The 23,859-nt window shown below is 39.7% G+C and overlaps 1 protein-coding gene across 2 annotated transcripts in view; it reads left to right on the plus strand.

Moving 5' to 3' along the window:
- The window catches only part of CDH20 (cadherin 20), a 119,726-nt gene that overhangs the window by 42,352 nt on the left and 53,515 nt on the right, over positions 1–23,859 (plus strand). Inside the window, exon 1 of one of the 2 annotated variants that reach the window (XM_050321796.1) lies at positions 22,336–22,471. The exons of the other annotated variant lie outside the window; for it this stretch is intronic. The gene's annotated coding sequence lies outside the window, so the exon portion shown is untranslated. Of the gene's footprint in view, positions 1–22,335; positions 22,472–23,859 lie in introns of those variants that run through there. 2 annotated transcript variants of the gene reach the window in all.

A 23,859-nucleotide genomic window follows, 5' to 3' on the forward strand; every position in this document is an offset into this window, starting at 1 on the left:
TAGGGATGCAGACAGAAAATGATGTTTAAAAAAAAAAAAAAAAGAGAACTAGGCATTCATTCATTACACAATAGATCTTGGCCAGAAGTAGTCCTGAGGTAAAACAGCTGTTGATGTCCTCTAGATCCCCTTGATACTTTTTTGGCTCAATCTCATCATTTTCCAGGATCAGGGAAAGTACAGTCCTTACAGCTTACTTGTATTATACTAATTATACTTCCTTCCAATCAGCTTTCCAAATACAGCTCTCTCAAAGGAAATCATAGGTGGGGTAGCATGTCACTCTTTATTTTGCTAGCTTATTTCCCAGGAGATTTTTTTTATACCATTGATTTTTAGTCTTTGTGTGTGTGTGTGTGTCTGTTGCTCAGACTTCAGCAGAGCTGCTGGTCTTACCAATTGGACAGCTTGTGTTCTTCATGACTTTTGCTGACTCTTATGGTAAATTTTGTGCAACAGGCTGAATTGAATTCATATCACCTTAGGAAAAAACTAGAAGTGTAGTTTCTTGCTCATAGCTGCTCTATTACTGTATGGAACACCATAAAGTAAAGAAAAACAGCCCTACCAGATCTGAATATTCAGAAGTTGCAATCCAAGATACACACTGTCATAATAGGTCTATAGAGGTTTAGAAGGAGTAGCCAGTGATACATGAATATGTTCTAAATTGTAGTTTGAAGCATGAATTATCAAGTAAATAAAACTAACACTTGTATACTTCCAGTACTCCAAGGCTGGAAGCTCTGAATTGATCTGCTCTCTTTATGGGTTATCTGCATTAATGCCATATCCAAAAGGCAGATCAGCTGCAACACTATGTCTGTATTTCTCAAATAAAGCTACCATGACCCAGAAGATCTCAAAGAATTAGACTGAGATGAGCATGGGAAAGCTGGCTGTCCTAATTTGCAATATATATTTATGAAATGCACAATGCATTAGGTGATACGGGCTGCTATTTCATTAACTACACATTTTGAAAAGAGATTTTTCTTTGTCTTTTAAATAGCTCTTGTAAGAATAGAGAATATCATTACATCAAAGGAAATATTCATATAACCCAAAAGATCTGACATAAGCCCTCAAATGCCAGGCAACCCATAGATGATATTAGAATTCTATGTCTACCTCTAACCGCAATGCAAATCAGCAAAAGGTTCCAACAAAATGTCATCTTTTGTGCTATAAATCTGTTACAAAAAGACCTGAGGGCAGACAAAGTGAGTATGCCCAGCTGATCAGTTTTCACAATGGTAATGTCATTGAAATATTTTGCAAATGCCGTTGATTTGTTAGCTCATAAGGCACAGTTTGATACCTCTTGGAGATATAACTATGCTCTAAGAAAACTTGTGATTCACTTTCTCCCTGAAGATGGCCTTGTGACATTCTGCCTTGGGGAACCTTCCTCACCTCCTCGACATTATCAAACTCCCCTGGCATTATTACATCTGCTGATGGGGTCACTTTTGTACTTCTCACATGGCAGGAGTGTGGGGCTGGCATTGAGCTTAGGGTGCAGTCATCTCTTCTCAGCCTCTGTCTGTCTGTTAGGAGTCAAGACCGTACTTATGCTAGCAATTTGCTTTGGAGCAGAAGTGCAGCACTGAAGCAAAAGTGCAAATTATTACTGTGCAACACATACTGGTTGAAAAAAATCCACACTGTTCTTAAAAAGACAGAGCAAGGACAAGAAATGCAAGGGTCTCATTCATATATAGTGGACAAACAGAACAGACCATACAGTACTTTGTATAATTGTTCTTTATTTCTTTACATTTATTTAGATTACCTTTAAATTCTATGACAGAAAATATAATCTTGAATTCAGTTTTTGGCTACTCTTCTAAAATGGAAGAACACATACTACCTGTAATAGAAATTCTAATAAGCTAAATATAAGTTATCAGAATTTTTTCTGACCATCAAGTTTTATGGCTTCATGGTTAAGTAATGAAGAAGGATCAATACAGACAAAAAAAATCAATATGCCTTGCACACGCTCTTTCCCAAGTTTAGAACAAACCTGCAGAACTATCTGTAATTTCTCCACTGTAGCCATATATTTTGAAATCTGTGGAAAATCAGTCACGCAGAAAATTTTCTGGAAACAAACATGAACATAGAATCCTCCTTTCCCCATCCCCACCCCCAAACAAACAACAACAACAAAAAAAATCACCCATTAATTTTCTTCTCTTGCTTCAGTCAGAAAAAAAGAGATTTGCATATGCTGTTCAACCAAGATGATTTGGGGACCAGTGGTGAAAATTACTGCGGACACAAAAAGACTTCCACATGAAAAGATAGTGAAAATCTTAAAGGTCCTTAGCTTGGAAATTAAATAAATAACATGGAGCATGATAGAGGTATACTGAGTAATTAATAATGTAGAGGAGGCAACTTGGGAACTCCTAATTACCTTTTCTTTATAACTCATAACTAGCTGCTAAGATGGGATATATTTTTACCCAAAAGCACAGTTAAATATGGAATTCATTGCCACTAGCTATCACTGAGGCCACTCATCTAGTAAAAAATTAAAAGGTTAGAATTGTATATATACATTGAAAACGTTTATTGTTACCCTGGGTCAGCTTAAAAATACAATATATCATAAAACCATATTCTTTCAAGAGGAAGTTTAACACTAACATGTTTTTGACATCCAGTTTGTTCCACTATTGTGTTACATAGTTTTTGCACAAAACCTCCATTGCCAGCCACTGGCAAAGGTGAGAACCTGGTTGTCAGTGCTCTGCACTGGCTTAGCAGCATTTGTACATCTCTATAATGGAAATAAAGCAGGGCTGCAGGGTCAAGAGACCACTTATGCCTGAACAGAAGATCAGTTATACCTCCAGTTTGGCCTGGGTTCAAAGATGGTTGGGAATGGAGGTGCAAGAGCATCCCCTTTCCACCCCGTTCCTGATAATCCTTGTCCTTGCAAGGTTCGTTACATCTGACACGATCCTTTCTTGCATGGGGCCCCCACCCTGGGCACCCACAGTGGGCTGTACCTTTCTTCTTCACAACATAATCTTCACAACATCAATGTGATTGATGACTGTTGCAATGTTGTCTCCTTAATATTTTCTTTTTCGTCTAATTAACTGCACACTTTCCTCTGAAGTCATGTTTTCCAGACCTCTAATCTGCCTCGGTGCTTACATCTGCCCTCTCTCCAGTTGGGCCACTCACTGTTTGAAGCACGGTGCCCAAAACTGGATGCAAACTCTCATGAAGCCTTCTCAGTGCCAAGTGCAGTGAGAAGGGCTGTTTCAGATGCCTCGCCTTTCTCCTGTTCTTCCATCCCACTATGGCATTTCTTTTTCTTGCACCTCCAGGACATTTTTGAATCTTGTTTGGTGTGTTACCTCATACAACCTCTGAGCTTTTTCCCTAGAACTGCAAGTTGCAAATTATTTCCCTTGAAATGTGTACAGCTGATTAACCCAAATAAAGTATATACCATACTTTTCCTCTCTCAAATTACATTCAGTGTAAAATAAGAAATGGGATACCCATTTTGAATAACTCTGTTCTGTAACATACTACGTGACCAGGATAATATAAAGAGGATAATGGGTCACTGAAAAGCTCTTGTTATTCATTTGCTAAGTGTAATTTAGCTTTCATTATTTCTTACAATAGCAAATCATCTAGTTGTACCATCCCATGCTGAAGTCTGAATTCTCTATGACTGAGAACCTCGTGACAACATTTAGCAGTATTGAAAAATTTGGTTGTGTGTGGATTTGCAAAACAGAAGACCTTTTGCAGTTTTCACAGAAGTCAGCAACAGTCTTGTGGAAATATGTGATATGACTAGTTAACTTCCATCAGGAGTTGATGATTATTGATCTTCTAGGAAAGATAAACTACAGAAATGTATCAAATCATTAAGTGAGCATTTTGACCCAGATAGGAGCAAAGGTTTTGTCACTGCTGCTGCAGTGGTATATAGAACAATAAATGGATATTCTCAGATATTTTAACCTCATTATAGATCCTGAAATTAAAAAGCAAATATTCAAAATGTAATGAAGGGACTAACAAGAGAATAACTGGCAATTTTTAGTTTAATATCTTGAACTAAAATTTACAGAAGTTACACCATTCTTTCTTTTTTTAATGAATTCCAAATTTGATTCTTATTGCTGATTCTGTAGAAAGAACTTTTCAAATATTTGTTAAGAAGAGATGCCTAAATTGCACCTTTATGACAAAATTGTGAGAGCCATGAGGAGTGTGAGACTTCCTCACGTAGATACACTGGAAAGATTTCTAGTGTAACTATGGCTGTATTCACATTAAACTGCCTATGTAAGTAACTGTGGTTTTCCTTTTTATAGGGAAGTTTAACTCTGGCATGCTGGCTGGACAGGGGTTCCTATAGCCTTTTGTAGCCTGTGAGGGCTACAGGTCTCCAATGCTCATGAATCATAGAATCGTTTCTGTTTGAAAAGGCCTTTAAGATTATCAAGTCTAACCATTAACCTAACACTGCCAGGACCACCACTAAGCCACGTCTCTAAGAGCCACATCTACATATCTTTTAAATACCTCCAGGAATGGTGACTCCACCGCTTACTTGGGCAGCCTGTTCCAATGTTTGACAACCCTTTCCATGAAGATATTTTTCCTAATATCTAATCCAAACCTGCTCTGGAGCAACTAAAGGCCATTTCCTCTCATCCTGTCACTTTTTATGTGTGAGAAGAGACTGACCCCCACTTCACCACAGCCTCCTTTCAGGTAGTTCTAGAGAGTGATAAGGTCTTCCCTAAGCCTCTCCTAAGCCTCCTTTTCTCCAAACTAAACATTCCCAGCTCCCTCAGCTGTTCCTCATAACATTTGTGCTCCAGATCCTTCACCAGCTTCATTGCCCTTCTCTGGACAGGCTCCAGCACCTCAGTGTCCTTCTTTGTGGTGAGCAGCCCAAAAGCTGAGCACAGGATTTGAGGTGCAGCCTCACCAGTGCCAATCACTCCCCTACTCCTGCTGGCCACACTATTTCTGATACAAGCCAGGATTCCGCTGGCCTTCTTGACCACCTGGGCACACTGCTGGCTCATGTACAGCCAGCTCTTGATAAGTTGAAGGGACAAGCCCAAAGATAACCTCCTCTCACACAGACTCTTAGTACTAATCAGCCTTGTAATTAGCTCTCAGAACCCCTTCAAAAGTCACAGTGCCTATCTTGCTTCCACAGCTTCCACTTTGCTTCTTGGTCAGCTCTGATCATTTTCTGGCTCCAGCCTGGGAGAAAACACAGGAGTTCCTACCTCCCACATCCTGCCTCCCACCATGGGTATGGGTGAAGCAGCTGGAGTTGGGCAGCTATTCTCTGGCCAAGAAAAGACAGTAAGCAAACCTCTCTTGGCTTGCATTAGTTTATTCTTCCCAGAAGAGGAATGGAGACAGATAGAAGCTGTACCACTTTTGGAGTCATTCACTTGTTCATTTGCTCTTCCATCAATACAGATAACATGCCCATCCTCAGTGTATGCACATGGCTACATTTCTGTTTAGGTTTTAAATCTGAAGAAATATTTTACTGGGTCTTAAAATTTGAGCCCATACTAGTCAGGGTACATTACTGCTGCTGTTCATAGTTAGAGATTGTGCTCGGAAATGGAGGTGAAGGGGCATGACTAGAAAAAATGTTTGGTTTTTTGCTTTACTCTCAGTTTTTGCCAATCTAGTGGCATTGATCTGCTGCTATTAATAAAAGCAACTGTTTACCTCCCTCATCTGCAGACTTCTAATATCCTTGCGAACACAACAGTGCTGTTTGCTTTATTTTCTATGAAAGCATTTTCCCTCTCCGTACTCCCACTCACATGCAGGCAAAGGCTATTAACATACAGCATCTATCTCATCACAATCAGGAGCTTAAAATTTGATTTTACTTAATGCTTTACTTTAAGCACAGGAAAGTGTTAGTATTTATTCAAAATTAGTCAAGCCTCTTGTTTTGAATGTAAAGGTTCTTTTCAATTCTGCAATTTCTTCTTTGTTTATTTAGTGTTCCAAAGAAGAAAAACAAAACAAAACTAACCTTTACTTTCCTTTTTAATTTAAAGCAGTACAGTTTGCAAAACAGAAATCCCTGCAAAACCAGTCCTGGCATATTACTTAGTCAGACACTGGGCCTCCACTTAAAGAAAATATCTGTGATTTGCTGGGTTAGGCGGGCCTTCTGAAGTAATCCATCCTGGCTATTAAAAGAGTCAGATGCCTCTCTAGCTGGAAAAAGATTGGTACGTGCCAGCACTGAAATATCATCTTCTGGTTACACAGAACTGTGGTCTCCACCTCTCTGGTCTCCTGTTACCCAAGCTGTTGACAAGCTTTGGGCATATTTATCTTCACAGCCTTGTTAGGGATATCAGTCATGCCCTTGCTCCCATTTTCTGCTTTCACATAAGGAAAATAGCAAATATTAGCCATGAGCAACTTGAAGAGAAGATATGTTAATTTCCAAATGTCTCCAGTGCCATGTTTTGTTCTTATCTTCAGGCTCTGTATGACCATCTGAATGCATGGAAATGGAAGGGAATGGACACCAATTGATCTCGAAATGCTTTTCCCTCCCAGAACTATCATGGAAAGAACTGGGCAGCACATTTTAATTTGCAGGTCCCTTAAAATCCTTCGTGACCTTGTGTATGAGATAAGGGCTCATGAACTTGGAGGGAAGATCCTGATTTATCTTTCCAAGAGGCTGATAGTCCTCTGGCAGGGATTCCTAATACTCTGGGAGAAAAGCATCTAATAAGGCATTCAGCAGCCTAAAGACAGGGGAGAAGGAAGATTTTGTTCCATTTGTATGTAACTTTACTGTGAAAAATTACCACATAAAAAGAGCATCTTCTTGCTCAGGGGGTCTAACAAAACTCTTGAGTTTCTTCTGTTGCTTTTCCCTTTATTTTGTCCTGCAAAATAAATTATTTTGACTTGATGCAGGTAGGCAGATGGGAGCTGAGGTTTCTATTCTGTCACATGCATCATCCTCAGAAGTATTTACAGGGAACTAATTAGTCGCAACCTCACTAATTGCAGTGAGGCCAACAGAATTCTACGAGGTTGAATAGCAGTGCAGTTTTGCCAATTAGCCATTCGTACTTGGTAGCTATGTAAAAGACTTTGCCAGTCCAGGTGTACATATGGTTTGCAAGGTCTTCAGTTGGGAAACAAACATCCACTTTACTCTCAAGCTGAATGTATGTTACACAGAAAATCAACATGAAATAACAAATATAGACACACATAATGTGATTTTTGCTGTAGCAGAACTTCCTAGGAGGACACTGCATTTTATCACTCCCAGCTGTTGGACATAGAAGTCTTGGAGGTCTTCACATGTAGATGTGGTTTTGCTTTTCTTTCCCTTGAATTTAATAATGGAATTGTATTTACTACAATATACATTGACTTCATGTTTAATTCATTAGGTCCCCAAGGAAATCTGCAGGTTTTACACAAAACTGTGAAAATCTGCCTGTTCTGTGCAGGCACCCCATTGTCAGGCCCTCCTCAACACCTCTCCACAGCTAACATCTTGTGATTAGAGGAAAACAATATCAGGCCTCAGCTGTGATGTGACTATTGAGCTGTTTAAAACTCCTCACTTCTGCAGTTCATTAAAAGAGTAATAATAAAATGTGCAATCCCTGGTAATTGAGACCAGAGTTAAGGGCAGAGCTGTAAAGCAAAGGCAACTGGAGAATGGCAGTAATAATTATGAGTCCCCCTGCTTCCCTGAAACATGAACTACTGAATGTTCACTGGTAGCACAGACACTGCAGGATGCACAAGAGGGGAGGAAAAGGCAGCTTTTGGGCAAAAGCAAACTAAGCAATTTCAATCAGAAAGACCTCCCACTTCAGGCCAAAGCCGAGGAGCTGAAATAACACTTGGCATCCCTTGTCCTTACTGTGGGATGTGTGCCAGAACAGTCCCTGGCACCTGCCCATTTTAACCATGCATCAGGGCTTAGCCCAGGATGGACATGGTTGTGCCTACACCTTCACCCTCCTCTGAGCATTCAGCTGAATCCTGGAAGAGTCATAGGGCACCCCAAGTACCCAGAGGTCTCTACACCGCTGAACTTGCACACCCTGGTTGTGACAAACACAGCCCTCATGGGACCTCACCAGGATGCTGGGGAAAAAGGGAGGCTGCTAAAAAGACACAGACCAACAGAGAGGCAGACAGTGAGGAGAAAGAGGAACCATGAGAAAAACAAATCAGAAGAAGAGAAATAAAGACAAAGAAAGTGGTCTCTGGCTACCCCTGTACCCGTTCCTCATTTTGCCAGTGCCTCCTTGCATTTTCAGTCTACTGGAACTCATTTGCAGCGATGTCCCTTCCCAGATTCATCATAGCTAAGCCTCTGAGGCTGAATCACTCTGTAAAACTTCAGAATAAAATGAATGAGTAGAGTGTTTCCCATTGCTACTTCGCTTAAAAAAAACCCTACAATGCCTTCAGTCTTGTGACAGTCATGCCTTCCTCAGCTGTCTCCTTTGAGTTCTTTTCTCACCCACTTCTGTTCTCCTTTCTGCTTCTTTTACATGATATTTTTGGTAGACAGGCCATGAAAAAGAAAGGCAATAAATACAGTGTTGTTTAACCATTGCCAAAAGCTGGAGTCACTTCACAGAGACACAGGGATCTAGGATTTACTCTGTAATCCCAAACATGTGAAAACTGAAACAAGTCATTGTGAGGCTTGGATCACAAGATGCATTGCTACGGGATGTTTGGATTTTCTGTCCTGTCATTCAAAAGAATGTTTTATTATGTTATTACTAATTTGGGGGGAAGGGGGGAAAGAAAAAAAAAAAGTCATTGTAATAATCTAGTGTGCTGGATTGGAAGCAAAGTAATTTCACTGCTCAGGACCAATTCATGATAGTCTTAAGCTTTCCTTAACAGGTGTTGCTGCTGTAAATTACATGCCTCAGTTTACTTGCTAAATACAATTAAGCCAACACAAAGCTGGTTGTGAGTCACATATAATGAAATGACAACAGTATCATCATCATTAAGCAGCAAATAAAGCTATTGATTCTTTGCATTATGCTGTCAGGTTTAATTCAGTTGCGTTTTTTTCTCCTTTCAGCCCTTAATTATGCAGTTAATGGTGAATCCCCATTTTAACAAACAGAATGGAGCAATGCCTTACCTTCTTATCTGAGCATCTAAAGCACAAGCCTACTGAGCACCAGAGTATCTATGTTGGAGTTAATTAAAGATAAACTTTCACAGCTTCTGACAAAGACAGGTCTTTCAGTTCTGAGACAGTTTGGGGGTGGCAAGACCATGGACTGGCTTTGAGCAAAATGTTGGTGCTGTTAGGTTGTGGCTGGCTCTTCCTGCCCATCGTCAGCTGAATGCACCATCAGCACCTTCCATTTAGCTTGCAAAGGTAAACCAGGCTGCTAACAAACGCCTTATAGAGCTGGAGCAAAGGAAAAAGGGACAGAAAAATGCTGTAGCAGTCAAAATGTGAAAGAAAAAATCAGAACTGCTTTGTGATCTCTTCAAAGGGGCAGTGTGGAGCAGGCTATGAAGGAATGAGAGGTGGGTGAGGGAGAGGGGCATCTCCTGTGAGTCCTTTGTTTCTGGTAGCAGGTACAGAGAGCATTGTAAGGGAGTACGCAGACACTGGGAGCCCTTCATTGTAGGATGTGCTGTGCCCCAGATGTACTGTCGGCGTGGGTTGGGCTGCTGGTTGTTTACAATGGCAGGAACGTATTGTACCATTTCTTGTCAAACAGAGCAATCTGAATAGTGGGAAGAGAGGGGGAGGATTTGTTGATTTTTTTTTTTTCTTTTTAACAACAAGTGTACAGATCAGCTGAATAGCATATTCACTGGATATTGTTCAAGCAGCACTTTTCCCTGCTTCTGGCCGGTTTGCAGTATATGTATTCATGCTGAGGGCTACCTTATTCTGTGAGCTATTCATAAAGTACTTTCTTAATATGCATCGATGACAAATTTGGCCCTGGTTGAGTAGCTCTGTTAGGAACAGTCTAGACTGATGATTTTTTTCCACTTCTGACTTTCTGATGAATATGGCCCATGACTTATAGACAGGTTCTGCTCTCTTGCCTCAGACCTTCCAAAGTGATCTCCCTCAGCTCCAGCTATTGCAGCAATGCAAACTTTCACAGGACCACTCACTGACTTCATTCCCGCTCAGTGCTAGTCAGAGAGTCAGAGCCCATGGCAGGCAGCAAACACTGATTATTTTAGAGGTGGCATGTCTTCTGAATGATGTTTGTCTTCTGCTCAGACTCATAGGGATTTCCAACACAACTAAGATAGAATGTGAGTCCCCTTCCTAAGAACTGGGGAGTCATTGTTTCTGCTCCTCCAGATGAGCATATCATAAAAGGAGGAGATTAGAATAAATCCTCTGGCATAAATTCAAGCAAACCATACCTGCCGACATTTTAATTAAAGACGGAAGGTATCAGATCAAGTGAGTTTGTGAAAATATTGCCTGTGGGAAAAAAATGTCAGGAAAGAACCTCAGGTGCTCCTTTTCTTATGAGGTCCCAGGTTCTGTGCTTCTCATGTTCTCTGCAACAGCTGCTTATACCTTGGAAAAAAAGTCTGATTTCCCTCCTTCTACCCCACTTCTTTGTTTCTCACAAGAACTAGCACACTGAAATATAAGAAAAGTTGATGTTGAAATACTGTTGTCACTCAGGGTGTTTTTTAAAAGAGTATTTCAACTCTTGGGAAAGCTGTGATTGCCTGATTGCTACTTAGGTTTGTATTTTTGATGCCCTAGACCACTTTATGTTAGGATTCTCAAAACAGCGGAACCATCTCCACCTGCAACAGATCTTAGAGAATTGTCTGATTATATGTAGCTATGAACAAACTGCAGAAAAAAAAAAGATTGATTGAGACACCTTCAGTCTTCTGAGGATGCCACCTCTGAATCTCATAAAACTGTTTCAGCCTCAGCTTCATAATAATCTGAGGTTACTTTTTTCCCTGAAAAGATGAATATTGATATTTGTTATCACTTATCCACACCACTGCTTTAAGCTTCACTAACAGGCTAAAATAACACAGCATAAAATGCTTCTAAATTCCATTGCATATCCTTCACAGGTCTGTGTGGGCATTGTGGAGCCTGCTTCCATTCTCTAAACATATTTTTTATTCTGTCTGTTATGCTGAAAATGCAGAACAGAAAAGAAGTAGTAGATCTGGGATCTGTCTTTTGAATGAAAGAAGCTTAGATCTATGTAGGCTTAACTTTCCTGCAGGATAATAATAATGCAGAAGAGTCAGATGAAATTAATACAAGAGAGTCCATCACCTCAGTGATTTCTAGCAAAAGAACACAGATATAATTAAGCTTATATTCCTCTCCTAAATGGCCAGGATATTTCTTAGTCTGTAGATGTTTCCTTGAACATCTGTCAGAAAAAAAGAAAACAGCTGTAACAGACAAAAAATCCTCTAATGTTTTAAAGGACTTTATAGCTTTAAGGTCTCTCCTTTTTCTTGTTACACAGCCTCCTTTTCTTGATTTTTCATCACCTCCTTCCTCCCCCATTTCGTTTTTATGTTACAGTATGCTATATGCTGAATTAAATAAAAGCAATTATTTGCAAACTTATAGATGCAAGTGATAAAGCCAGCAACACGAAATGATAATTTCCCTAAGCAGTTTTATTTGCAGCTTGTTTACTACTGTTTGCAGCTGTTTCCAATGATCTTTCTCCATCATCTGCCTGGGAGCAGTTGCAATGGAGACGGTACTGTGAGGGTGGAGTGTCCCAAATTTCCTGTTTATGGTGAGGAGTCCTCACCCATCATGCCTGTGGAGAGTGCTCGGCTGCTTCTGAGGCAGAGCCTCCAGGCAATAGCACTGGAAGCAGCAAATTGTTTTGGATTTTTTTCTCCCCATCTGATTCTCCAACTCAGTGAATCGTTAATATGGTTTGGAATGGAAATGAAAATGCCACAAAAGAGCATCTCATTGCAGGATGTCTGTAAAGATATATAAAAGGATCTTTTCATGGGTAATTATTCAAACTACTTCATATAACTGTCACCATTAAAAGGTCACTAACTTTTACCACATAGGGATTGCTAAAGATGCAGTGCTGGCACCATCTTCTAAAACTTGGGAAAGTACTCTAGTGTCACTCATGGTCATCTGTGATACTGCCTGGCTTTATCTTAACTCAGTTCAGCTTAGCTTTATTATGTTAGTAGAGAGGATCAAGGTGACTGCTGTTACTGGCAGTGTACAACCTTATAACAAATAGCAGTCCTTTCCTTGAAGAACTTTCACTTACAAAATGATAGACAGACCATATCTCAGGCATGTCATCTTTTTACTGGTAATAATTGCAATTACAACCTACAATGTTCTTGCTGTATTTCATTTCAGATTTTAATTGCATACTATCATTCTCATTCCAAATTAAGATCCCAGAGCATATTTTAAACTGTCTGTAAATACACATTAAAAGGATGACATCCATTAGACAACCATGCAAGTAGCATACAAGTGGTACATTAAAGAAGCAGATATACTTGAAGAGCTTGCTCTCAACCCAAATGCATGCATATACAGTGTTTCTGTGAAAAATAAGTCCTTTGGTTATATTGTAGATAATCCTCTTCCCTATAGACTATAACATCTTTTCTGTCAAATAAGGTTGAAATTGGCTAAATGGATTCCAGTTTTATTAGATGAGGACTGACAGGCAGAAAGAAACTACTGTATACCCATTTCTTTGGGAAATCCAGCTAAAAATCCTTTATTCTCAAGATTGACAATACAAGTGGTATTACTCCCAGCAATGAGATATGCAGCTGAATTTTGAGGCCTCAAAACATGTCAGGCTATACAGATGCTGTCTATCAAAGGCAGCTCTTCTGCTGGCTGAGTAAGTCCTGGGCATCCCTGAGCCCTTTAAACATCTGCAGAGCCTAGGGGGATTGCTTATGAGCAAAATGGGTGCCAGCAAATATTTCATGCCATCCTTATAGAAATAGATCAGTGCGCCCATTGCACTGTAAGTCAAGTGAACTCTGAGACTCACAAAAGGCAAAGGGAAGGAACATTTGTGTCTTCACTGAAGAGATGGTAAAGGTTCAGAGAAAGGTGTGAAAAAAGCTACATAAAACCTTCCTCTTGCTTGGAGTAACAATTCAAGCAAGATGCAAGACTCCATCTTAGTGAGATGGTAGACAGGGCAGAAGAGGACCCAGAGTGGAAGATTAGCATAGAGCTTCCTTTTTTCCTTGATCAAACAGACAAATTTTCCATATGGTTAGCTTTTCAGAGCAGCAACCTTTTGCTTTCACAGACCAGAGCAGGCTGTGTCTAGTTGTTTGCATTGCAAGACAGCCTGAGAAACCTGATATTCTTTTACCTTTGCTTATTCTTGACCTCTCCAATAGCCAACAGTAAAGAGGAAAAAAAAAAGAAAAAAAAAAAAAAGGAAAAAAATGCAGATTTCATATATTATGGGAAACCTGGAGGAAACTTCAACTGAAAATTACTCCTGTAAATGCATATTATACTATGCAAAAATTATGTTTTCCAGTCACATAAACTGGAGAGTAAAATGCTCTAAGGTGGATGCTAACTTTTTCACAACCAAGTTGTCTGCTACTGTTCCATCCCAAGCATTTTACAGCCTGAAACATAGTCAGTGAATGTGTCTCTGGATGCTTCATTTGAGAGCTGCCAGTTTTGAGGGCCCTTAAATAAGTGCACAATTATTGATCCAAATACACAATTGCAAACAGCTTTTCATATGTTATTCTAATGCTTGTGCTGAAGTTTCGGTAGCAGTGGACGTGAATTTTTTTTTGGTACTGGAGCCTGTGTTAGATAATGTAAAAATTAGTGCACCATTCATTATTAGTGGTTATTCCTTACTAGGGATGTTTGTTGAATGAGACTTTCTTCTGCATCAGTAATAGGTGGCTGATTGGTGCTGATTTAATGATTTATAGCATCTTATTTCCTGATGAGACTGGAGCTCACAAGAAGTGCCAAGGACGTGCCTTTTGAGAAGCTGACACGGGTTGCATATTTTATGTGCTGCTGAGAGTGCAGGCAGGCTGTGTAGTATCAAATCACAGAAGATGTACATATCTGCAGTTTTCCTGTGTAACAAAAATCCTGTCGTTTGTTAACATAAAAGACATGAGATAACAGCTCTGTGACCCTGCATAGTTCTTCAGGCTGGACAGATGAGACAAATCTAAATAACTGAGTATGAAATCCTCTGATTTTCTTCATGTTAATGCAGTGCCACAGCCAAAAAACATAAAATAGCTTTGAACTGTTTGCACTCTTCTCCCACTTGCAGTGATCATTGTATTTTCCAGTCACTGCTAATGAAAAGACCATCAAGGCCCTAGATTCATACAAGTTACTATGGGTAAGGGTTCCCCACTGACAAGCAGCAGCTTCCTGCTCTGCGTTTTCTGTGGCACGTGTTTGGGAAATTACCATTTCCTCTTGGATACAAAGATGTTAGGGTAACTAGAAATATATCCATATACATCTAGGTACACAAGCATGCACAGGCATATACACATAGACACATTTCTGTCTAGCAACAGGATCACATCCAGCATCTTTTCTCTCCTCACTGCTCACCACCTATGGTCCATCTTTCCACTGCAACCTTGGGCTCTGTCAGGCGTCAGAGGAAAGGAAAGTTCCAGCAATTAATACCTCCCTAATAAGTGGAAAGCTTCTATCTGCTTCCTATTGGAAACTGGGAACAGGCCTTCAATTAGTCTATTGTGATTACCACTGCACAAGATTCCTTTTCAGAACGTAGTCCTATTTCCTTTTAATTGCAACCATTGCTAGAATTTAGAAAAAGCAACATAATAGCAAAATGTTCATCAACACATCCGTAACAGCCGTGTACCAATGCTTTTTTATTGCTATCCCTGTTTAAAATGACTGCAGTTTGTATTGAATTTCACCTGAGATTCATAACATCATTTCCAACTTACTATTTGATTTTGGGCAGCTTTTTCTTTAAAGCTTTACTTGTTAATGTATTTTTCTATAGTTATACCACAATCACTCCTAAGTGCACAGTTCACATTGAACAGAGCCATTAAGTGTTACTGCAGGTAGTTGATTGTTATACACACTTGTGCAGACATCTTTGTATTTAGACCCAAAACAGCTTTATAGGGCAAATATATATTTAGCTGCAGGAGTTTCCAGTTACTATTTTTGTTGATGTCAGTAGTTAATCAGGCTGGACAGCCTGATAGGGTAATTGTGAAGCTGGTGTTAGGCAGTCCTGTGCTCAGTAGAGATCTCAGTATCTTTGCTGTACATATGGTGATGTGCTGCAGTGCCTGGCTTTGAATTGTGCTCTGTCTGATGCAGAGGCTTCATGGCACGCTATAAGCTATCAACAATGCATATTTCTGAACTCTTTGTTCTTTCCTTCTCTAAACTTTTCCCTAGGTGAGGAAGTGATTTTATATTCACAAAATCTGATTTTGACCCTATGTCTTTGGTGAAATTCATTAGAGTTCTGAGCCAAATTTGTTTAAGGAGCTAGTGCTCTTTAACATGTTTAGGCTCAGCAGGGTACACTGTAATTTGAGGAAAACATTAGTATGTGTATTACGACTAGTAATGAATAATTAACATACAGTTAATAACACGTTTCATCTTTGTAGATTTTACGTGTGCAAGAATTATTTCATTTTTCCCCAGATCACAATAAAACAGAACAGCAGTGAAAGTACACTCTCAAATAATCCAGAGTAGGAACTGAAGATGACTGCTACGCACAGATGAAACCACAAAAAGAATTTAGTTAACCAGAAAGTATTAGCAGAAATCAAGCATCTAGTGATGGAGCTTTGCACAGTGCCTTACACATGTTGTTAACTAATTTGGAATTTGGAAAGGAAACAGAAGACTTTACTACTGTCCTTCTTGAAAGGACTATTGCATTTTTTAATAGCCTCACATAAGCAAGAGCTTATTTTAATGTCCTGTTCAGAAGAAAGAACACACCATCTGCAGAATTAGCAAGAAGTATCTGTGGTAAGTGGACATTTCTCAGGAATTTCCCATTCATGACATTTTCCATCCGTCTCCTAGCTTTTACAAGGGGAATCATAATGCAGAGCAACATGAGTGCTTAAAAGCTACTGCAGGATGAAACTAGGGAGTGTTTCGTTTGGGCACTGTAGGTTGGCTGGATCATAAAAAAAATTGTTATGAGAGTATAATAGAGAAAATCTGAGCAGCTGCAATGGCCTTCAGAAAACTCAGTGCTCTGAGCACAAGGGTAGCACAAAGGCTGTTGAGAACAACCAGGTCTCATTTCTGCCTCAGTACAACAAACAGCAAAACAGGCAGTCCTCAACAGACAGGACAGGGGATTAGCTTGTCCAATCAAGGGAAAACCAAGCCTCTTTGGCCTGATGTTCAACAAGAGGGGAAGAGGAGGGGTAGACACTGATGTCTTCTCTGTGGTGACTAGTGACAGAACAGGAGAGAATGGCCTGAAGTTGTGTCAGGGAAGGTTTAGGTTGGATATTAGAAAAAGGTTCTTCACCCAGAGGGTGGCTGAGCACTGGAACGGGCTCCCCAGGGAAGTGATCACAACACCAAGCCTGGCAGAGTTCAGGAAGCATTTGGATGATACTCTCAGGCACATGGTGTGACTCTTGGGGCTGGTCCTGTGCAGGGCTAAGATTTAGACTCAATAATCCTTTTGGATACCTTCCAACTCAGCATATTCTGCGATTCTGTGAATAATTAACAACCCAAAGTGCTGATAAATTAAGTAGTTGCCTGGAGAAGCTGACTGAGACATGCAGCTCAACCATGGGAGCAGAAGAGCTTCCACCCCTCAGCGCCACTCACTACTGCACTGAAGGCTGATGCTCTCCCTACAGTCAGGATCCCCTGCTCCAATCCAAATGGAAGCTCCTTTACTGTGCCATTGTCTCCAGTTTTTCAAGGGAGAGGCTGTGTAAGAAATTATCTGGGCCATCAGTAACAAGAGGAAGTAGAAAAGGGGTGACCCAGGAACTAGTTCCTCTCCCACTTGTCTCCTCTGGCATGCCTGGGGTGCTGCCTAATGCCAGGGACATCCTGGATCTCCTCCAAGGACTATCAGGATGGAAGAAAGCCCCAAGCCAAGGAGTTCTCTTGTAGTACTGTCCACCTCCAAGGATGGGGAGCAGCAGGGCAGCCATCACCCCACCCACACAAACCTACTGTTGGCTGCTGCTTCACTCACTGTGAATACAGTAAGGCTTTTTATGCCTTTAACAACAGGCACAGTGAGACAATAAAGATCCAACAGATGTCAACTCGGCTGTGACTGGTTTGGGAAGTTTTGTTCCCTGCCCAGCTTCAGGGCTGACCAGCAAGGCACCCTGCACCTTTCGAAGCAGTCGGTTTTGTTCCTGTTTTAAAGTATCACACCAGGCAGATTTAGTGCCACAAACAGCAAAATCATTCCTCACTTTCCCAGGCTCTAAAGAGAGGTCACCAGTAAGCAGGTAGATGGTTCTAATTCCTCCCATGAGTGTTGCCTCTTCTTCACTTTGCATTGTTGACCACTTCAGAGGTCACCTCTAACTTCATCCTGACATGCAATTGCTCTTCTATTTTTATCTTTCAGCAAAAGTGTATTTTCTATTTTTTTCATTTCTCTATTTATAAAAAGAAATTACAATTTTATGCCATATTCAGTTTGCTCTGGCATGGCTTTAATTAAGGCCAATGACAATCTAGCCCACTTTATAGGCATGGAATACCTTTTACTGACTCCTTCTAAGTAAGGAAGGTTTCTAGACAATAAATAATGATTGAAATTGATCGTATTTTCTTGGCAAGAACATAGGTTTTATTAAATTAGCTGTGGTTTCAAGTCCAAAACAGAGACGCTGAACTCTGTCTTGGCCCTAAAAATATCTTTTTCAAACATATAACCTTTTCAAATGTGAGCATTTGTCCGTTGGATGGTGACTTGCCCAAATCTGATCTGACAAAAAAGAATAGCTGGTAATGCGAATGCATGGGACTAAAATACTGAAGACTCTCTGAAGTCCATGCTTTTGCAAAAGTTGAATTCTTGGGCTTATGACTATAAAAAAGTCAATTCAGAATGGATTTGCCATTCCAGTTTTGCTGACTGTTGACAGTTTTTAGAACTAAAGATCACACTATAAAGCTTACACTTCGCTAATTTTTTTCTAACGTACCTAATGGAGAATAGACCTTTTTTGAATTTTGCATAACTTCCTCCAGAGACATTTAAAAATTATATAAAATTATGCCATCTCTTTAGACAATTAGTTTAGTTATAGGCTGTTTAAGAAACAAAATTGCTTATTAAAGATGCACAAGTTACAGAGTTGTCAAGCTTAAAGGGTCAGTTTCAGGACTGACATTGAAAATATGACTTTCCATTTTACTCTTTTTCAATACAAATGGTGTTCCCCCAATTTTTCCATTTCTTTTGCTATGTTTTTGGTTTTTTCTGTGTTTTGTTAAAATGAACTCACCTGTATAAAACACAAAAGCAAGACCCTAGTCCTTTAATATGGTAGGAAAATGTTTGTCCCAAGTTTTACACTAAATATGCTACAACTCAACATTGGCATGACTTCACCTCCAGTACAGCGTGCAGTTTTGGGCTCCACAATATAAGAATATTAAAATATTAGCATGTGTTTAAAAAGGAGGGCAACAAAGATGGTGAAAGGACTAAAGGGCATAGCTTAGGAGGAGTGGCTGAAGATACTGGGTTTGTTCAGCTTAGAGAAGAGGAGACAGGAGAGTGACCTCATTGCTGTCTACATCTTCCTTATGAGGGGGAGCAGAGAGAGTGGTGGTGATCTCTTCTTTCTGGTGTCCTGTGATAGGACGTGAGGGTGACCTTACTGACAGGTGTTCCATGCAGTTCCAGTAACCTGAAGTTACCGCCTGTGATATGCATTAATTACTGTGTCACAGCTTCCTTCTTGGTTTTCTGATAGGGGTCAGGAACATGAGAGCTTGAGAGAAAAAGAGCAGGAATGCTGACAGCACTGAGAACTGCTGGACTTTTTTTCACTACTGATTTCTCACTGACTTTGGGGTTGAAGGAGCCTGACTGAGACAGAGTGGTGGTTGAGAAGATAGTTTACAGTGAATGATGGCTTTTTAGAGCTTAAGTGACAACAGTAAGTAGAAAGGTGTTTGACATATTCTCATTTGATAGCAGTAATCATGTTGGCCAAGAGAAGATCCTAGTATTTCTCATTGGCATTCAGCAGCCCCAAGAATTAAGGGTCCCTATCAAATCTGATAGTTCAGATTTCTGTCTGTCAGACACTGTCAAAGAATAATTTCCTTTGTGTGGTTTCAAGGCTGGCTTTGCCTGGAGAAAGCACTTTGAACTCACTTTATCTCATCTGCAAAGGAACATGACACCTCTTTGCTATAGAAAATTTGCATCTGATCACTATATTATCTCTTAATACATTCTTTTCAGCCCAAGACTGCCAAATACTCACTGCAGAGACAATTGATCTGTCACAGGTTAAAGCTGTACTTGTGATGCTTGGCCATCTAAGACACAAGATGTAAGTGGTGGGTGACAAGGAGGGGAAAGGACCTGTGTGTGGGGAATATCCAAAATTTATTGTATGCTTCATTTCTATTTTTAAAAATATGACTACACAGTGCAGTCCATTCTGCTTTTCTGGGCTGCCCAGTCTACTCCAATATAGAAATACAGAATCATTATGTTGGAATAGACCTCTCAGACCATCAAGTCCAACCATTAACCTGCACTGCCAAGTCCACCGCTAAACTATGTCCCTGAGTGCCACTTCTACACGTATGATCAGAAATACTCCTTCATTCATCTCCACCTGTGACAATGGTGACTACATAGACTACTCTTAAACTTACAATTCATTTTTTTTTCTTTGTCAGGTCAGAAGGATTGGCTGAGTCCATGTAGTACACCACCACCTCTAAAAGCAGTGTTCTGCCACTGCTATCTACATGGCTTCACACAAGCTGTATCCAATCTATTTCTATGCTGTATTGTCACCAGTTAAAATTGGTCTTGTTCCTCCATTTTCAAGCTGAAAAGGGAGAGGAACAGATAAGCCCCAGTTTAATTTGTTCTGGCAATTATTGGAAATCTCCCACAGAGAGAGGAGCCCTTGCCTATTGGTGTGGAATGACATACAGCCATACAGAACCACACAAAAGGAGACTCTGCTTTTCTGCAAGTCTATTCAGGCATGTATAGACATATTGGCTGAGGTACCAACCCATTCGCATCTTAATGGAGAAAAAAGAGAGATGAGGACCTGAAAATAGGGGGGGAAATGGAATAAAAATGGTGAAGTGACAACTATCATTAAAGGCTTGAAAACAAACTATGCACTGGTGAAGAGAGTGGGAAGAAACTCTTGACTGTCTAGTCCAGCAGATAACTACACTGCTGCTGTATGTGTTTCAAAAGTATCAGAATAAATCTGTTATTACACATAAAGGTTGCTCTAAGATTGATTTGGAAATGTAAATTGAAGATAAGTGTGTTTTGTATCTGGGGTACAAGCTAAAGTTTTTTTCTTTTCTCATTCTCTCCCTCTCTTCCTCTACCTCTTTCTGTAAATCAGGATTCAACATTAATTCAACCCAATGAAAGTGTTATGATAAAACACCTCTGAGATGCATTTTAAAATATAATTTCCTGCAAATTGAGTGTGTAAGTTTATTAAAAAAAACCCGAAGTGCTAGTCAAGAAGTGAAAGAAATATATTCCATGATTGAGGAGGAAGAAAGAGGTTATTTAAGAAATAGCTGAAATGGCAGTTCTTTTTAAATTGTCATGTGGATGCTTTTAAAATGCAATGACAATGGCAGCTATTCTTTAAGGCTTTTTCCTTATACTCTGCTCCTGAGCCGAGGGAAAAAAGTGTTTGTGAAGAAAATCACTTTATATTCCAGGTAGACTTTTCCCCCTGCCTCTGGATTAATTTTCTCAATTTATCCTTTTAACAATACTTATTAATAATTCTTATGGTCACCTGATTTGTCTACACTGAAAACAGCTGACAGGAAGAAATGTCAAAGTTAAGTCATTGACATCCCAGAAATTATTTTTTTATTGCACTAATAACCTATTACAGAAGAAGAACTGTAATGTAAAAACAGCAGACCCCCGCTTGTTTTTTAAAGAAACTGTCGAGACTGATCCAAAGCTCACTGCATTGATTGAAAATGCTTTTGCTAGCTTTGCTGAACTTGGAGCTGATGCATTGTTTATAGGGATTATAACCTCTGCTGGTTTTGTCTACGACAAAAAATTAATAATGCACAAAGGTAACAAAAATCAGCTTTCTTTTTGTTAATGGTGATTTCTATGTGGGATGATTAGAGAATAATCTTTCTGACTGACCAATGCTCTAGTTAGACAAGTTAAAAAAACAGGGTTTAAAAGCAAAAAGTGTGTCACCTGCTAGTTAGAAAACGCATGTGTAATTCCAGGGAAACTAGTTCTTCTTGCAATTAGTGGCCATTGTGTTTGAGCATTAATAGCCTGGGGCAAACATAATAAAGTTGCTCCTAACTGTTGGTAATGACACATTTCTCAGGGATTATTACTTAATTAATAATTTGAAAGGGTGATGAATGCTGAGATGAAGTATTCATTTGTATGGCATATATAAACAATACCAGATCAGAAGAACATGTAGCCTGCTTAGATTTCCTTGGTCCTTTTGTTTCACTTGCAAGTGCCTGCTTGCCTATATAAAATACTATTTTTTGCATCTGAGCTGCTTTTTCTGTGGGTCCATATAGTAGTAATTTGTTCCCCCTTAGATGCTTGCACATTGTTTTCTCACCATACAGTGTCTTCTGGGTCTGTGCAGATGCTGATTTTAATTAGAAATGCTAACTTGATCAGGGAAGTACCTCTCACGCCCACTCTTTCCACCCCTTCCACATCAGAATGGGGCAACTGTTTCCCCAACACATGCATTATTCATTCACAGCCACCTCAACATGAAATGTTTGCTATTGTTCCCACCATCCACTCATGTGGCTTATGTTCTCCCAGCATCCTTTCTAGTGAATGGTGTCTGGGTACCTTACCTCGTGGATTACTGGTCCCATTCACAGACTGGTGCTTCAGTTGAGAAAGAGGCTAGATCATCAGACAAAGAGTGTCTGATTGGTTTATGATGATGTCTTTTCTTTTTCCTGAAAGTTGCTGCATACTATAATACAAACAGAACTTTTTGTTTGGAGTGGATTATGTTAAAAAGAGGACAGAGCTGCTGAAGCACCTGTTGCACACACTGCCCAGAAGTGCACAAGAGAAATGCAGTATGTAAACTGAGCTGCTTTAGCAAATGACAGAACAGAGAAATGCAAACATAGTGAAAGGTATGTTGTAACATTACTATTTATTTTTCTCAGTGGCATAAAGCACGTTTTTTTCTATTGCTTCCTGCTGAATATAGTGGATTGCTCAAAACTAGGAAAGATTTAGAAAGCATTGTGTTTTTGTGTTAGTAAGAAACAATGAATGTGCTATGTTCTCTATATGTAGGCAAGCTGTCTGAAACAGTGCTTGAGAAACAGTAGGTAGCTGTGTGTTGCAGTCATTGATATCCATGTAAGAGGCTCAGGAATAATTCTATTATTTGCTCCTCATAGTCTGTTCAAGGAGGCTGTAAGTTTAAAGCCATGCATTACTGGAGAGTGACAGTGACATAGACATGATATTCTTAAACAAGTTATAAGACTCTTCTAATTGAAAAGTTGATTTGTAAAATAGCACTAAGCATATACATTTCTATTTGTGCTTTCAGAAAATTCCTGTTCAAAGAGCTAATCTGTGTGTCTTGACTGTCTAGTTGGAAGCTTACATTTGGAAGTAGATTAGAATGGAACTTATGCAGAGCCCAGACTTCTACAATGGATCAAGATTGATTACAGTGACACAGAATTTCATTTTTATTTCAGTAGAATTTAACATTTTCTTGGTTTACACAACATCAAAGGTGTCCTTCTAAATAAAAATCCATGCAGCGCTCTATCTTAGAGGATATCTTATTATGTACAATATACTCAGATTGATATGTTTTTGCATCAGAAACAACACAAGCTGTTTTGTAATGTGCCTTGTGGGAAAACAAAATTGGCAATATATAACAATATATGTGTTTCCTGGAAGAGAAAGAACAGTTACAGTGAATGATGCTCATGCTAATTAATGATGTTGGACAGACACTATATCTTTTCTTGAAATACTGAATGAATGTTAAACCAGAAATCAAAAGTTTTATTGTCCTTGACATATTTTTTCCAGGTCACATTGTTCAAATTTTCTAGTTTATTCAGTTTTTCTTCATATCAAAATGATTAGGAACTTCAACTACAGAGTCCACTCTCTGAAATTAATGGTGTGTGGGGATTATCATTAAAGAACAAACTCCTGCATTTTTAAAAAAAGCTGTAGAGATAGGTAAATGCCTGTTAAAGTACTCTGCAAGCAAAGCAGTCTGGCTCCCATGCATGGGGAAATTCTCACTTTCCTTCCCTGTCTCTGACACCACACTGGAAGCAGTGATTATTTTGCTGCTCCATCAGGGCCATCCCTTCAGTTTCCCAGCCAACTACACTCCCCACATAGCGGGGTGGCACTGTCACAGTGGTCTGTGAGACCTTCCTGGACCAGACTGGGCAGAGACACTGCAGGCCTTGGGGCAGAGACTTTCCTCTGCCTGACTTTTAAATGCACAATCCCCACAGAGTGCCCAGCTTCCACC

The sequence above is a fragment of the Myiozetetes cayanensis genome, unplaced genomic scaffold, assembly GCF_022539395.1.
Source record: "Myiozetetes cayanensis isolate MyiCay16 unplaced genomic scaffold, myiCay2020 scf1, whole genome shotgun sequence".
Lineage (NCBI taxonomy): Eukaryota > Metazoa > Chordata > Aves > Passeriformes > Tyrannidae > Myiozetetes > Myiozetetes cayanensis.